The following is a 14773-nucleotide window of genomic DNA, read 5'->3' as shown; positions in this document are numbered from 1 at the left end:
ACTTGGGGTTCAAGGAGAGCAACCACCCAGAACAAATGAATAAAACCGTAGCTGCTTCATGGTTAGATTTTTTGAAATGCCACCAGCATAACCTCAGTGGGTCCTCAGAGGAAAGCTTGCAAAACCAAGAACAAGGTCTGAACTCATTCTTTGACCATAACCGTCTTATGTGAATGCCTTACTTTCTCCATCTGTGACATTCAAAGGCTTTGTGGACCTTCACATGATGTGAAAGTGGATGAATTAACTAGCTCATCAGAGTAAGAAAGCCTCAGAGTAAGACGTAGTGGTCTTTCTTGGTTGGAGCTGCTCCTTTGTGAACGATCAGCTGGGTAAACGTGTTCCGGCAAAATTAAGCCTTGCTATTGACAAGTGTTGGGAGAGCATTATAAGATTTCATGGGTCATATCCTGCATCTCCCTTGTTTTCTAATGGCTGAACATATGGCATTTAAGGAAATTTTGTGATTAATGGCAGATTTTAAAATTACTCTCTAGAAGTTCTCTGTCTTGGATTGGATGTTTTAATAGAAACAAGATATTCCATACTGTCATGTGATTTTTAGCCTTTGGTTTGTATGAAACAATTGGTTGTTCTTTTTCATTGTTTCTGTAGATTTCTACAGAAAACCACCTGACAGCTGCATAGCAAAAGGTATTGAAAGGAATGCTGTCATCCCCATTGCTTCTGCACTCACCCACAAAAATAAACCTCCTGCTTATATTCACATTTACTTATTCAGCATGTTTTAGAGTCTGTCACATGCCAGGCACTATGCTAGAAATGAGGGGCATGGCCTTCCACTTCCATCAGGGAGCTCACAGTTTAATGGGGAGACAGAGAAGTAAACTAAAAATACAAGACCATGTAACAAGTGCTATTGGAGCCCAGAGGAAGAGCATTTCACTTGGCCGGGGGAAGTCAGTCAGAACTTCTCAGAAGAATGGGCGAGGGTTAGCGTTGGAACTAAGAGGAAAGAAAAAGCAGAATGCACAGCACAGGGCATAAGATCGGTCCAAGCATGAATTTTGGCGAGACTTGCAGACAGTTCCCAGGGGCTGAAGGTCAGGGTTGCATAAGTTAGAGCAGTGCAAAGGGGTCTTGTATGGCAACCAAAGGTTGGACTTTATCCCAGAAGGGGTAGAGAACCATTCTGGCGGCAGTTATTCCATGGAGCCAGATGAAGAATTACAAGTACCTTAATTAAGACAAGGATGGTGGAAATGAGGATGTGACAACAGATACAGGAAATATTTAAGACAGACTCGACAGGGCTTATTGAGTCTTTGGATGTGGGGCATGAGCAAGCAGGGGATTCTTGAATGCCTCACTTGAGTGACTTAGTAAATGGTGGTGTCATTCAGGCAGTAAAGAAGAAGATAGGAGCAGGGGAAGGAAAGTGGTGAGCTCACATTTAGGCATGTTGCATTTCAGGTCCCTGAGGAGTATCTGGATAGAAATGGACGGTAAGATGTGAGGAGGCAGCATGTGGATGTGGACCTCCACGGAGAGGTCTGAAGTGTAAAAGCAATTTGGGAAACATCAGGGATAATTGAAGGTATGGGTTTAGCTGAAACATCCTAGGCAAGATGTATATATGAGAGGGAAAGGAGCTGAATGTGGAATTCTGAGTTAAACTCTTGCCATTTACAGGGAGGGGCAGAGAAGCAGCCCCCTTTAAGGCCATGAGACCCAACAGTTACAGAGGTGAGAGGAGATCAGAGGAAACTAATGTCACAGGAGCCAAGTAAAGTGAAGGTGTCAAAAAATATTTGACCAATAATGCCAAATGCTATAAAGAGGTCAACTAGGGTGAGGAGCAGAAGGTTCCAGGGGGTTTGGGCAACGGTGGTTATGACACACTCATTCCCAATGAGCTGGAGTGGCAGTAAATTGGGGAATGAGTGGGTAGTTTTTAAGAAACTTGGCTGTGAGGAGCAGAGAGTGTTAAATAACTAAACACGAGGAGGGAGGATTGTCTGCGGCTGTTTCATAAGCTGTCACTGAATCCGTCAAGCTGATTTCTCCCAGCCCTACTGACCAAGAGCAGCAGGAAATGCCCTGCCCCCTTTATTAACAGTCAGATCAACTGGCTCTTAATGCTGTTTTAAAGGCTAAGGGCCAAACTTTTTTACATTACAACTCAGTCTTAGACACCTGTCCTGAGGCTTTCTGATACCTCCAGTTATTCCTAAGCAGAAAAAGAGTTTCAGAATCTTATTAGAGATGTCATGGTTTTGATGCAAGCTGTCTTTAGCAGAGGTAAAACCTGGCTTTGAATAGCATGGATGTGAAATAGGTGCAATGAGAAATGTCTTCTTTAATATGCAAGAAGTCATGGTGTTGAAGTCCCAGCTCCCTACCTTAACAGGCATTGGGGGGTATGCAAAAGGCACTGGATTTTAGTCCGTCCAGTTCTCCCACCAGTGAGGACCTTGGATAAGTCACTTGCAGCCTAGGCATGAGGTTGTCATCTGTATCACGGGTGGATTTGACTCAATGACTTCTAAGATCCAGCCCTCCTAGATCTACTGGATGTTGATCCTGTCTTCAGAGTTTCTTTCTGTTTTCCCTTTCGCCATACCTCCCGTGCGTTGCCTCTCCTCCCACACGTAGAGGTTCTGCAATTTCCAGGTGTACAACACACTGCTTAGGGAAGGAGCCCTGTCTACAATTGACACAGTTGGAGGTTGTGTCAGGGAAATGAGAAATCAAACACAGAGAAAATCGGGACTATTTTTCTCCGGCTTACTTTCCTTGGCTTTTCACCACCCTCTGCTGCCAGCTTACACTCCATCATGCTTCTCTTAGTCCAAGTGGGACTTTGTTCAAACAGATATCTGAGAGCCTGAAAAAATATGAACAGCTTTTGCATGGAGAAGAGTAAAGGCCTGAAGCAGCCAGGGTAAAGCCACTGACTCCCTGCCACTGGGTGGAAGACTTGCTCATTCATTCCTTGACCGGCATAGCTGTCCATTCAATAATTACTTACTGAGTACCTACCGCGTGCTGTGTTTATTGGGTTCACCAGTGTCCGAGGACACAGGAGTAAAATGGAGTCCAAAATAAACATGAAATCTACCTGGTGAAATTGATAATCCAAACATGGAGAAATCATTTTGAAAACTGATTACATAATAAATGCATAACTTCAAATTGTGGTAAGTGCCATTAAACTATTTGTAGCAATAAAAAAATGTTAACAGTGGCTCTGGATTTAGACCAGGGAGTCAAGGGAAGGCTTCTCTGAGGAAGTAATACTTAGACTGATGGAAGGACAAAGAGGATTTAGCCAAGAGAAGACAAGGAAGAAGGGCCCCCAGGCTGGTGGAACAGCACTGCTAAGCCCCGAGGTGGAGGGGTCCCAGGGGGCAGAGGGAGTGCAAAATGAGCCTGGGGAGGTAGGCAGGGACCACACCTGGAAAACCAGGAAAGCATGAGGTTATGGAAGCAGAGAAAAGAGAGTTTCAAAAAGAAGGGTGTGGATCAGCAGGATCAGCTGAGATGCCATTTAAGTGAAGGACTGAGAAGTGCCCGCTGGCTAAGTGGAGGCTGTTGGTCACCTTGGCAGGAGGGTGGCCAAGAAGTCAGCCTGGATGGGCTGCAGGGAGACAGGGAGAGGACCTGAAGGCAGTGTGTTAAGGCAGCTGTGTTGACACACTAAGCAGTGATTGGGAAATCAGGAAGATAAGGTAGAAATTGGAAGATAATGCAGGATAAGAAGGTTTTTGTTTTGTTTATTGATTGCTTTTAAGAGAAGAGGTATTGAGTATGTTTCCATAAAGGCAGGAAAGATCTGATAGAAAGGGGAAGGTTAAGGTGCAAGGGAGTAATCTGTCACAAGATTAGAGTTAAAAAAAAAATTAGAAAGAAGCAAGAGAGACCGATGGGGGTGAAGTCTGGAGAAGGAGGTAAAAATGGGGCCAGGAGAAGGGGGTGAAAGGGGCTTTGTGTTTTGGGCAGCAGAAAAGGGGGAACATTTCTTGCCATCTCAGAAGCAAGGTCATCCATGAGGAAGGGATGGAGGCGAGCGGACGGCTGCGGAGTGGACACGGGTGGAAACGACTGTTGCAGAGTGAGGGATGCTTGCTGGGGCGCTTGCTTCCCTGACCGGCTGGCGGGGTTTTCTTTTCTACTCACCACCTGCTCCATTAACGCTGTCCGTGTTCTTGGAAGGATATAAGATGGTGTTTTGACTTTGTGCTTCCGTTTTTCCAATGCCAAATTGTACCACTTTATAGAATTTCCTACAGATCCTGACTATTCTGACCTGGGAGCAAGTGCTTTCTGCTCTGGTAATTTTACTCCCTGTTTTATTTCAAACCAATTTCATGAGCCTTTCTTTCCTTTCATGTTTACTTTTTGAATTGCTTTGTACCCTTTGGCCTCATCCTTTGAAAAGCCCATGCTTTGGTATTTGGTGTCTCTTTTCTGGTTGCTGTTTGTAACTCCATCTCACAGTCCTGTCAGCCTTCCATCCCGTGTGTGCAGAACACGTTAGGAAGTTGGAATCTTTCATGCAAGCCCACTTGCAAAAATATCCAAATATTTTGCCTTGTGTGTTTCTTGGCATTCTCTCTCTCTCTCACCTTCAGGCAGCATTTGTGGCAATAACTAGAATGTCTGCGGGATCCCTCCCTTCCCGCTCTCTTCCCAACCCTGCTGCTGCTTTGTCGCCTGGCTCCGTATTCGATCGAGTTTCTGCTCTGTGTTCTCTGCTGGTGCCCCCTCCCCTCCTTTTCATAATCACCCCAGGTCCCTGCCGCTTTGCTGCAGACACCCACAGTCTTTTTCTTTCTCCCAACAGCAGTTGAAGCAGGGGGAGCCCTCTTGGCGGCACGCGTTACCTGGTTTGGGGTTCGTAAGTCCATACCAAGAATCTTTGGAAATCACAAAGGATGAGAAGGAAACTAACACCGTGTGAGCATCTACCTGTATTTCGGTGCATTTCTTATGCCAGCCTATATTAATCCTCACAGTAATCCTGCGGTAGGGAAGTTTGTTCCCATGTCATAGACAGATAAAGGAACCCCAGAAAGATTCGGTGACTTTTGAGGACTGTTTCAGGGCCGGGACTGGAAGCCACCTTTCCTTCCTGCCTGGTGCCCAAGGTGGCTGACAGTTATCACTGTGCAGTATCTAGACACTCACGAAATAGACCTCCCAGTGAAGGCGTGGGCTTGACCTCAGATACTGAGCTTCCGCTGTGATGTGACAGTGGCTCTCCTGGCATCTTTAGTACTGCAGTCCATACGGAAGGCGTCTCCACCACTAGGTGGCGATGTAGCAGCACCGCAAGTGGGTGCGATGCAAATTTAAAGGTGGACCTAGTGACAAGCCTTCTGGAGCAAGGGCGTTCAAACTTTTTTAAAAAATATAATAATTTATTGAGGTGAAGCAACATATAATTAGCTATTTTAAAGCGACCCTTCAGGGACAATTTGTGTGTTCCCAATGTTGCGCATCTGCTACTTTCATCTAGCTCCAACACATTTCCAACACTACAAAGTAACCCCCCTCAGCCACTGAGCAGATTCTCCTCCTCATTCCCCCTCCCTACAGCCGCTGGCAACAGCTAGTCTGTGTTCTGACTCTATGGATTTACCTATTCTGGATATTTCCTATATAATATGAAGCCTTCTTCTGTTTGACTTTTTAAACTTAGCATAATGTTTTTCAGGTTCATCCATGTCATAGCATGTATCCAAACTTCATTCCCTTCTATGGTTGGATAATATTGCATCATGTGTGTATACCACATTTTGTTTATTCATTTATCCCTTGATAGACATTGAGGTGTTTCCACCTTTTGGCTACTGTGAATAGTGCTGATATGAGCGTGCCTGTGCATGTATTTGTTTGAATACCTGTTTTCATTTCTTTGGAGTATATATATAGGAGTGGAATTGTGGGATAATATGGCAATTCTATGTTTAACTCTTTAAGGAACCATGAAACTGTTTCCATAGCAGCTAAACCATTTTGCATTCCCACTAGCAATGTATGAGGATTTTGAACTTTTAAATCCATGACTCACAATAAGAAATACATTTTACATTACAACCCAGTATTCACCTGTGTGTATGTGTACATAGATATACACAGAGAGAGAGGGAGAGAGAGAGAAATTTCATGGAACAGTCCTCACCCTTACTGTGTAGGATACAATCTAATGTATTCCTTCCTATTCTGTGTCATTAGAAAAATATCTTGGTTTTTAATAAAAATATCTAGGATTATGAAAAAATTAAGATCTTTCATCAGCTGGAAATTGTATCTGTACATGTAACTTCTTTGGAGGGGCTCATTTAATTCACAGTGATGACAATTTATATTTTATATTTTCAAACATGAATAATTTCTATCACATTCGAATGTGAGTTATACTGCCTGTGCTTAACATGGCATGAGGATCATAATTAACTGGTGTTCTATAGTCAAGCAACAACTTTGGGGACAAGTGTTATACCTGTGGTTTCTGGGAAAGGTCCAGTGATACATGAACCTTTTATCTTTAATCCAAAAGTCCAGCAGAAGGCCCACGTCCACATCCCTTTCCCTTACTCTTCTGCTACTGCTTGTTGTATGAACACAAAATTTAAATGATATATGTGAGAAATGATATACAAAGGTAAGGATATAAGAATTCATAGACAAAGTAAATATTTAAAAATAATTTTAAAGGATAAGAAAAAGGGAGAACTCCCTGGGGGAGCCAGGAAGGTGGAAAATAAGGCTTGAGGTAGGGTGGAGTAGTAATCCGACCACAGTTGCCACCCATCCTGTATTTATCCAGAGATGCCAGAGTGGCATTTGGATAAGACCCAGGCAAACCACCAGCACATTCCTGGAGCTGGTGAATGGCCACTTAAAGAGAAGAACACCCCTGGTATATGCCTAAACCCCAAAGTCCAGCAGGCTGTTACAAGGACCAGGAAGGGTGAGGGGCTAAGGAGGGACCACCCACTCTCTTGTCTGATTCTTGCACTGATGGAGCTCTGAGCATCTAACACTAGCACTCTGGGACTACAAAGCCCTTCCATCTACATAATCTCCCCTGAGATCATGAAACAACTTTATGTACAGGGCAGATAGGATAGTAGAATAATGTGCACCCTATAAATGAGAAAGAAATAGGGCAGACACAAAATGGATCACTGTGGGCAGCACCTGGTGGAGTGGGGCTGAGCTGACTGTGAGCTTGGATTTCTCCAAGGCTAACACCGAGGGTCAGCATCCACCTCTGTTCCTTGGGCTTCTCAGAGTGACCTCATTCACCCTGACGGTCTGCAAAAATCATTAACTCCCCACCTTACGTCTGCCTCCCAAGCTGAGCTGTGCAGTTGGATCGGCTCTCCCCACCAGCCTACTGAGCTGCTGCCTTCCATCATTAGACAGTTTCTGGCAGCCCCACCCTCCTACACAAAGCCCTGCCTGTCTGGTCAAAGTAGGGTGGTGATTTCCCACCCTTTCTAAAAACATGCCTTGTAAGGCTTTCTCTATGCTCCCAAATATACTTGCCCCTTCACAGCTACATTCTCTAATACTGTGAGCCTGAGCCCTGCCTGTGGGTGGAGACGGTGATAAATGGGCTTCTCTGGCTACACTATTGTTGGGCTTAGACCACAGTCTCCTAAAAGGCAGGAGCCGGGGGTCCATAGCAGGCAGCTCCACAAACAGATGGCCAGTTTGGAGACTTTGAGGTGAATTCAGAGCGCTCAGTGAGAGAGACACTTCTTTTTAAAGTGCTAGTTCCAAATAAAGTGATGCTGTACATTCCTTTAATTCCTTGGTTCCACTGTCCTTAATCACAGTGATAATAAACTGGCTTGTGGCTATTGTTTATTCCTGGTTTACAGAACTTGTCTAGCTGGATAGTTTCTCTTGGCTTTCCTCTGAGCCGAACAAAGCACTTTGATATTGCCTCATTACCTTCACAGTGGACGACTTGACCATTTTCATATTGATTTATCTCTTTCTAAGCCCCAGTTATTTTTTGGTCCTATGTCAGCTTCTCCTGCCAGTCAGCCAGCGTGTGCTTTCATGGATACCCTTGACACCAGCTTAGTCAAAACAACTGAGAAGGTTGCCAGAAAGTTAAATAATGTATGCCAAAGGCTTACGTAAAATAATTTGTTACTCAGTGCTCTGCTTCCCCCACGCCATGGTTCCTCCCAATAGTATGGAAAATCAAAGGTTGACCTGCTCTAAGAGACCAGGCAGTTTGGTGATGGGAAACAGTGTCCTTTCTTTAGTAGAGAAATAATGTGCCCAAGGTCATAGCATCAGGCTCAAAATAAGTAGAATCAAGAGTTTCCTAATTTCTAGTCCTTCAAAGTTTGTTGTAACACGTGATCACCCCCAGAAGGAGAAGAATTTAATATCTAGAAGAAAAAATATATAATATATGTAGTACATGTATAAAACAATTAATCAGAATTTCTAATTTCTCCCAACTTCGCTGATATAAAAATTGTAGACTTCAATCACTTTGTACATTAAATGGTACCTTTCAGGAAAAGTTTATCTGTCCCTTATGACTTAAACTCTAATATTTATTTTTGTGTGTGAAATTGGGAACATTGGTGGGAATATTTACTCTAGCCCTAAAAGGTACTTAATTTTTGTCACTATGAAAATGCTCCTTTTTGTTTTGTTTTGTTGGATTATCATTCATATGGGAAAGAACCAGCATTTTCTTAGTTTTCCTTTAGATGGCAAATCTAAAGGGTGATGTTGATTTTCATAAATATAATTTTTTTTATTCTGTTTAGAATCATCTATCTGTGTCTTTTTGGTAAATAATAATATGCAAAGCAAATGCTGAGGTTTTTTTTTTTTTGCTTCTTCAGAAAGAGCTTAATATTTAATAATCATTTATTAATAGTTGGCTACATTATAGCTAGTTATATTGGACCTATTTGTATCTGAGTGTAAATAATTTCTCAGGTTGCTCTTGGTATTTGAATATAGGATAGTAAAGTTATTAGTAATATTGTGTACTTTCATGATAAGCGGCAGCAGTGTAAATCCTCCTGTTTTCTCTTTGCACACATGTTTACAAATACAACATTAAATACTAAGTGTGCCATGCCTTTATTCTGCAGACATTGAGGTCAGATCTTCATGTGTGCAAAATATGTATGAACCACAACATCTCCTGGTTTGGGATCTAGGTAAATAATATCCAAATATGTAGAAGCCCCACTTTGAGAGGTTGATTAGAAGCCTAAATTAGGTAAATTTTGAAATGATACTAAGTTAGCTAGAATCTCTACTCAGATGGAAGTTTACCCTGGGCACCAAATATTAGAAGTACTAAGATATTAATAAATATTTTTTATGTGTGCACATGTTTAGACTTTCCTTACCTTTACAAATCTTCAGGTTTGTTGGCAGGTCCACCTTACCTTGGTAGCCAGCAGAGGACTAGAGGTAGGGACGCTCTGGGGTGGGCAGGACCCCTCTCTCCCTCTTTTCCTATCTGACTGTGGAGTTAGGGGGCATTTTGTGCTGCGTATTCTGGGTTCATTGCTCACTACAGATTTACTACTTGACAGTTTTCATCTGCTTACACACTCATTCAATCCTCCTAACAGACCTGTGTGATAAGCACTGATTTACAGACAAGGAACCTGGGCCCATGAGGTGCTCAACAACTTTGCCAGCAACACAGCTCCAAGATAATAGAGCAGGGACTTGACTCTGGTCTGCAGTATCACTCCCCTTCTTAGTATCCTTTGAACATTTGTTCCTGAAGTCACCATTCTTGTCTGGAACAGGGTTGGAAGAGAGGCTCAATTTTCCTTTCATCAGTGTGGGGGCCTGGGTTAACTGGAGCCCTCATTCCAGTTCATTCTAATGATGTCTCAGTGCCAGTTTTAGGGAGATGACCAGCAGGTGTGCCCCTTGTCTATATAGGTCCTCTAAAATACAGCCTAGAAGCCCAAGACCTCAACATTAAGCACTTAATAAATGTCGATTCTCTTGCCCCACTCTAGACCTGTAAAAACACCTTGCATGATGACAGGTGCGTGGAGAGGGCCGTCCACGGGTAGAGCAGCAGTGGGGTGAAATCCAGGCTTTCTTTTCCCCCCTCCCCCCGCCACTTCTCAGTAACTTTCATTGTTTCCCCCTGCTTAAATCCTTGAGGGCTTCCCAACGCACTAGACTAACATCCCGTTCCTTTGTCCTGACCCTCAGCTCCTTATAAAACTCCTTTGCAAGAGAGCTGAGTAAGGAAGAAAAAAAAAAAAAATGAATTCTGAGGCTATTTTTTTAAATGAAAACAATTTTAAGAGACATGATTTTCCTTGTTTATGTCTGAATCTGTGCAACAACAAGCTCTGCTTTAATGAAGTTCTGTTGCATTCAAAAACATTTAAATGTATTTCAATTCATTGAAAAAAATCATTTGCAGTGGATAGTAGTGAAATAAATGTTTTCAACACTTTCAGAATCTGTTTTTGTTAAGATTTATGTATGTGAGTTGGATTTTTTTTTAAGGGAACAATTATTGCATTTGATGCTTACCACATGAACATTGTGTGGCATCATTGCATATTTTTTCTCCAATGTTTCTTAGAATGGGGTAGATCAGCCCAAATTGTGTATCTAAAATAGGTCAAAAGAAAAGTTTATTTATCTTGACACTGTCCTTTAGGTTATTTCTAAAAGGCCCATTATTCTACTACTTGAAGAAAAATGAAACCCTTTTTCCATACTTGTCACTATTGATCTCAGCTGCTGTCTTTCTTTCTCAATCCAGGGGACTCTTAATTTGATTTGGAACCGTTCTTAAGATACAATATACAATAGTGGGAATAAAATATATTTAATGCTTTTTTGGAATTTGAAACTGCTGATCAAAAATTGATAAAGCAATTTTTTTATTGCATTAAGTAATTTTTCTTTGTTTCTTTTAGGATGCTAGTGAAACGTTTCTCTCTGCCTAACACATTCTGTGCATGAATGTACATGTCACTCTGTGACAGTAATTACACATGTGTACCCACGTGCACCCATCCACACAGGGAAAGGGGGCGGATTCCAATCCTAACCCAATCAACTCAATCAGATGCTTTAAAATCATTAGGTAATGGCTTTTGGTGTTGGCATGCACCCAGACAGTTTGCCTAGCTTTGTTTTCACATTTTTTTTTTTTTGAATGCCACACATTTTAGCCTTGAAAATTGTCAAAAATGCTAAAAGAGAATAAATTATGTATGAATTAAAACACAAACCTATTGCATTTCTGTTGCACGTTTTTCCCCCACAGGCAGCAGATAACACCAGGCAGGCAAGACAAGCCTGTTCACTCATGTATACACTCAACATATGTTTATTGCATGAGGACTTACTGTGTGCTCAGAGCTGTGGTGGATGCAAAACTGAGTAAGACACCGCTCTTCTGAAGGGAGAGATAGGACAGATGGTTATCACAGGAATCAAGGCAGGGGGAGAATAAATACCGTAGATTGTGGGATACAATCCACCCACCATTTACCACCCTCCTCCCACTCTGCCACACGGCAGGCTGGGACACAGGGATATAGGTAACCAGTGGGTCCCCCCTTTTTTGAAACACTCTGTTCTCTTCGTTCTTACTGACCACCCAGGACTACCACCAGCCTGTACGGTATCTTGGTCACAAAATAGGCACCCCTTTGTCTGGAGTGAGGATGGAAATCTAGTCTGAGCTCCACTCTCCAAGTTGTAAAGGGCTGATGCAGTCCCACAGGGTGGACACAGACCATTCCACCCCTTAACAACTGGGAGGGTGAAGCTCATACTGGATTTCCATCCTCACTCTCCTCACCTCCACTTCAGACCAGGTGGTCTTATTGAGACCACAACCTGTACAATGAATCAAATTAATGTGAAAAACACTGGCATTCTTCTCTAGACTCCTTTGGCGTGGGGCTACAGTCCCCAGGGAACAATTCCTTACCCAGGCTGAAGTCAGGCAGGAAGGCAGTGAGTGGGTTAGGAGAGTCGGGGGACCAGGATCACCTCTCTTGGTGATAAGGAGGGTCTTAACATTTCTTCCTGAACTTTCTTTAGAGAAGTTGGTAACTATGATTCTTGCCCTGCTTGTGGTTTAAGAAAACATTAAAAAGTTATGGTAAATGACTCGAGTTTAAAATTTGGTAGACCTAAGTGTTATCAGCTATATGACCTTGACCTTATTTTGTTACTCTAAGCCTCAATTTTCTCCTCTGTAAAATGGGCCTACTTCATAGATTTGATCTGAGGATTAAATATGATTAAAAATATGTATTTTAATACAATATTAACATCTTATAAATGTAGACATGTCATTAATTGTCATCACTCATCAGGCTGCTTTGTGACTTTTTTCCACTCTTTGCCACCATTTCCTGAGGCCTTCCACTCTGCCTGTATTACTGTTATCTTTCACTCAGCCCCCGACATCTGTGCCTAATTCCTTGCTTGAAGACTCACTGTATGTTCTCCTAAGAGTTTTAAGAAAGGAGCCTACATTTTCAAAGGTATGAAAGCTGAGATAGCTTTAGGTCATCTTAAATGACATCTAAAGTCACGTGGCAAGCCAGGGACAGATTCAGATTTTACTGTTGTGTTTTAAAGTGCCTCTCTGTCCAGGTGCCTGTTCTGACTACCTTTTTTTATAAGTCCCCTAGAGAGAGAGAGGAGACAAAAGGATAAATGTTTCATCCCTGCTTGCAGCAGGTGTCATTCTATTTGATTTGCAGGCCTTTCAACAAAACAAAGCCCTTTTCTGTTCTTTTACAATATACGCTCTCTTTAAAGGTACTCGAATGAGGAAAAAGCATACACTGCACAAGATGTCAGGTTCTGACAGACAGAAACTGGGCTCTTAGTTGCTGATTCACTCTTCGCAGGGAAAACTAGATGCCATTAAACATTCTTTTCTAAATAGCATTTAAATTTTTATGATAGTTTCTCTTCAAATATATATGAGTGGCATTCTCAGCAAGTTACTATGTTTATACTAGTATAGAAAACATTTAAAAGTCAGTTAAGTTCTCTTTTATGTAATCAACAGAAAGAATCTCTCTCTGTTTGAGTAATAATGCAGAATAGCATGTTTGCTTATTGCAGTTGATTTTAAATGTCTCCAACTTGCTATCCCCAAATAGTTACCATTGTTGTTCAAAAGTAATATACTTTCTAAACCACATAAGTAGTACAAAAGTGTATTTAACTTTTCAAAAAAAAAAAATTCTATCCTGGAGTCACTCAGGTTTCATAATAATAAAAATCAATTTAGCTAAAATGTAATGAAGTATTAACTATGTGCAAGACACAGTGCTGAGCAGTTTTCATGTCTAATGTCATTTACTCTTCTCAACAACTGTAGGAAGTAGGTACAACTATTATCCCCATTTTGCAGATGAGGAAACTAAGACTTACCAAGGTTTATAGTTTGCTTTAGGTCTCAAAGCTAGTAAGCGCTGGTGCCAGGTAGGAACCTGGGGTCCTGCCTTAAGAGCCCGTGCCATCATTAATTCCAACGCACTGTGTGATCTCCCTGTTTATTCATTGCCATCTAAGTTGGGGGAGGCACCAGATCAGATGGGCATGGATATTAAAGTTGTTTTCAGATGTAATAATTATTTCGAAGTAAAACCTTTGGGTCCCATTTTACTTAGAATCCATAGACTCAAAATACAAGTGATAAGAGAACATTAGCTCATCAACTCTAATAGGTGTATGAATTAAAAAGAAGTCAATCTGATGAGAGATTTCATCAGAATAAAGCACTATGAGTGGAGTTAGGAATCTGAGTAGTTGAATGTTTGTCTTTTGGGTAAGTGTAAGGAGTTTGGAAAGCTCATTATATTGATAAAGTGTCTCAGGGCATTTCAGGACATCGCTCTAAAAGTTTTATTTAGTGTTGAAATTTTAAAATTCTTTGTCTCAAAAGTATGTTAGACTCTTTCCCTTCCATTTTTCAAGTGAACTGTTGATCTAGGAAGTCCTATTTGTGTGTGGATTTGGGGAATCTGCCCAACATTTGCTATGTAAAATAATTAACATGGTTTATTAATTCTTTTGATTTTATTAATCATAAATGTACTGGGGAGGGGGAAGGATCTCATGGTTTATGAGATAGTTGGCCAAATCCCACCTGCTCAAACATAGCCTGTCATTATTAAAATACAATACTCTTATTTAATCCCCTGGTCAAGCTAAATGATAACGTGAAACAAAGCTAACCGAAATCAGGACACCTGATATCAAGAATTCATGAAGTAAAAAGCCTTTGTACAGCAAGGAATCTAATGCTTTTGCTTCTTATCCTTTAAATACAAATAAAATAAGCTTTTTGGGGTTTGGTGATTCTTAGAAATGAGAGGCTTGAGAAACAGATCCATGGTGGAGTCTGACATTCCGAAAACAAGCAGACTAAGCAGTTGGTTCACGCGGTCCCTTTCGGGTGCACACGTTCGGGCTCAGGTGCCCCTCAAAACGACTGCATTTCTGGGATGGGGAAGCACAAAATGCAGATTCCACTGTTCCTATGAAAGGAAAGGGAGTGGGGGAAAGCCCAGGTAAACATCTTGTTATCCAGCTTCCCTACTGCAATGAGGCTGACGGATGGGGCTTTTTAAAACGTCGCTGCAACCAGCTGCAGGGGTGCAGCCTTGCTTACCGCAGCGTGCTGCAGTTGTGTGTGTTTCAGGGACAGACACAAGGGGAAGTCGCAGCCAGAGCACACCCAGGCTGCTCGCTGCAAGCCTTGCTGGAGAGAGAGGATCCACAGCAA

General features: G+C 41.9%; 1 protein-coding gene across 1 annotated transcript in view; it reads left to right on the top strand.

The window, feature by feature from the left end:
* FRY (FRY microtubule binding protein) overlaps positions 1-14773 on the top strand; it is a 398737-nt gene that overhangs the window by 153442 nt on the left and 230522 nt on the right. The gene's annotated exons all lie outside the window — the stretch shown is intronic.

Source organism: Eulemur rufifrons, chromosome 4 (genome assembly GCF_041146395.1).
Source record: "Eulemur rufifrons isolate Redbay chromosome 4, OSU_ERuf_1, whole genome shotgun sequence".
In the NCBI taxonomy this organism is placed as follows: domain Eukaryota; kingdom Metazoa; phylum Chordata; class Mammalia; order Primates; family Lemuridae; genus Eulemur; species Eulemur rufifrons.
The sequence above is the reverse complement of the archived record's forward strand: the minus strand, read 5'-3'. Positions and strand labels throughout refer to the sequence as shown.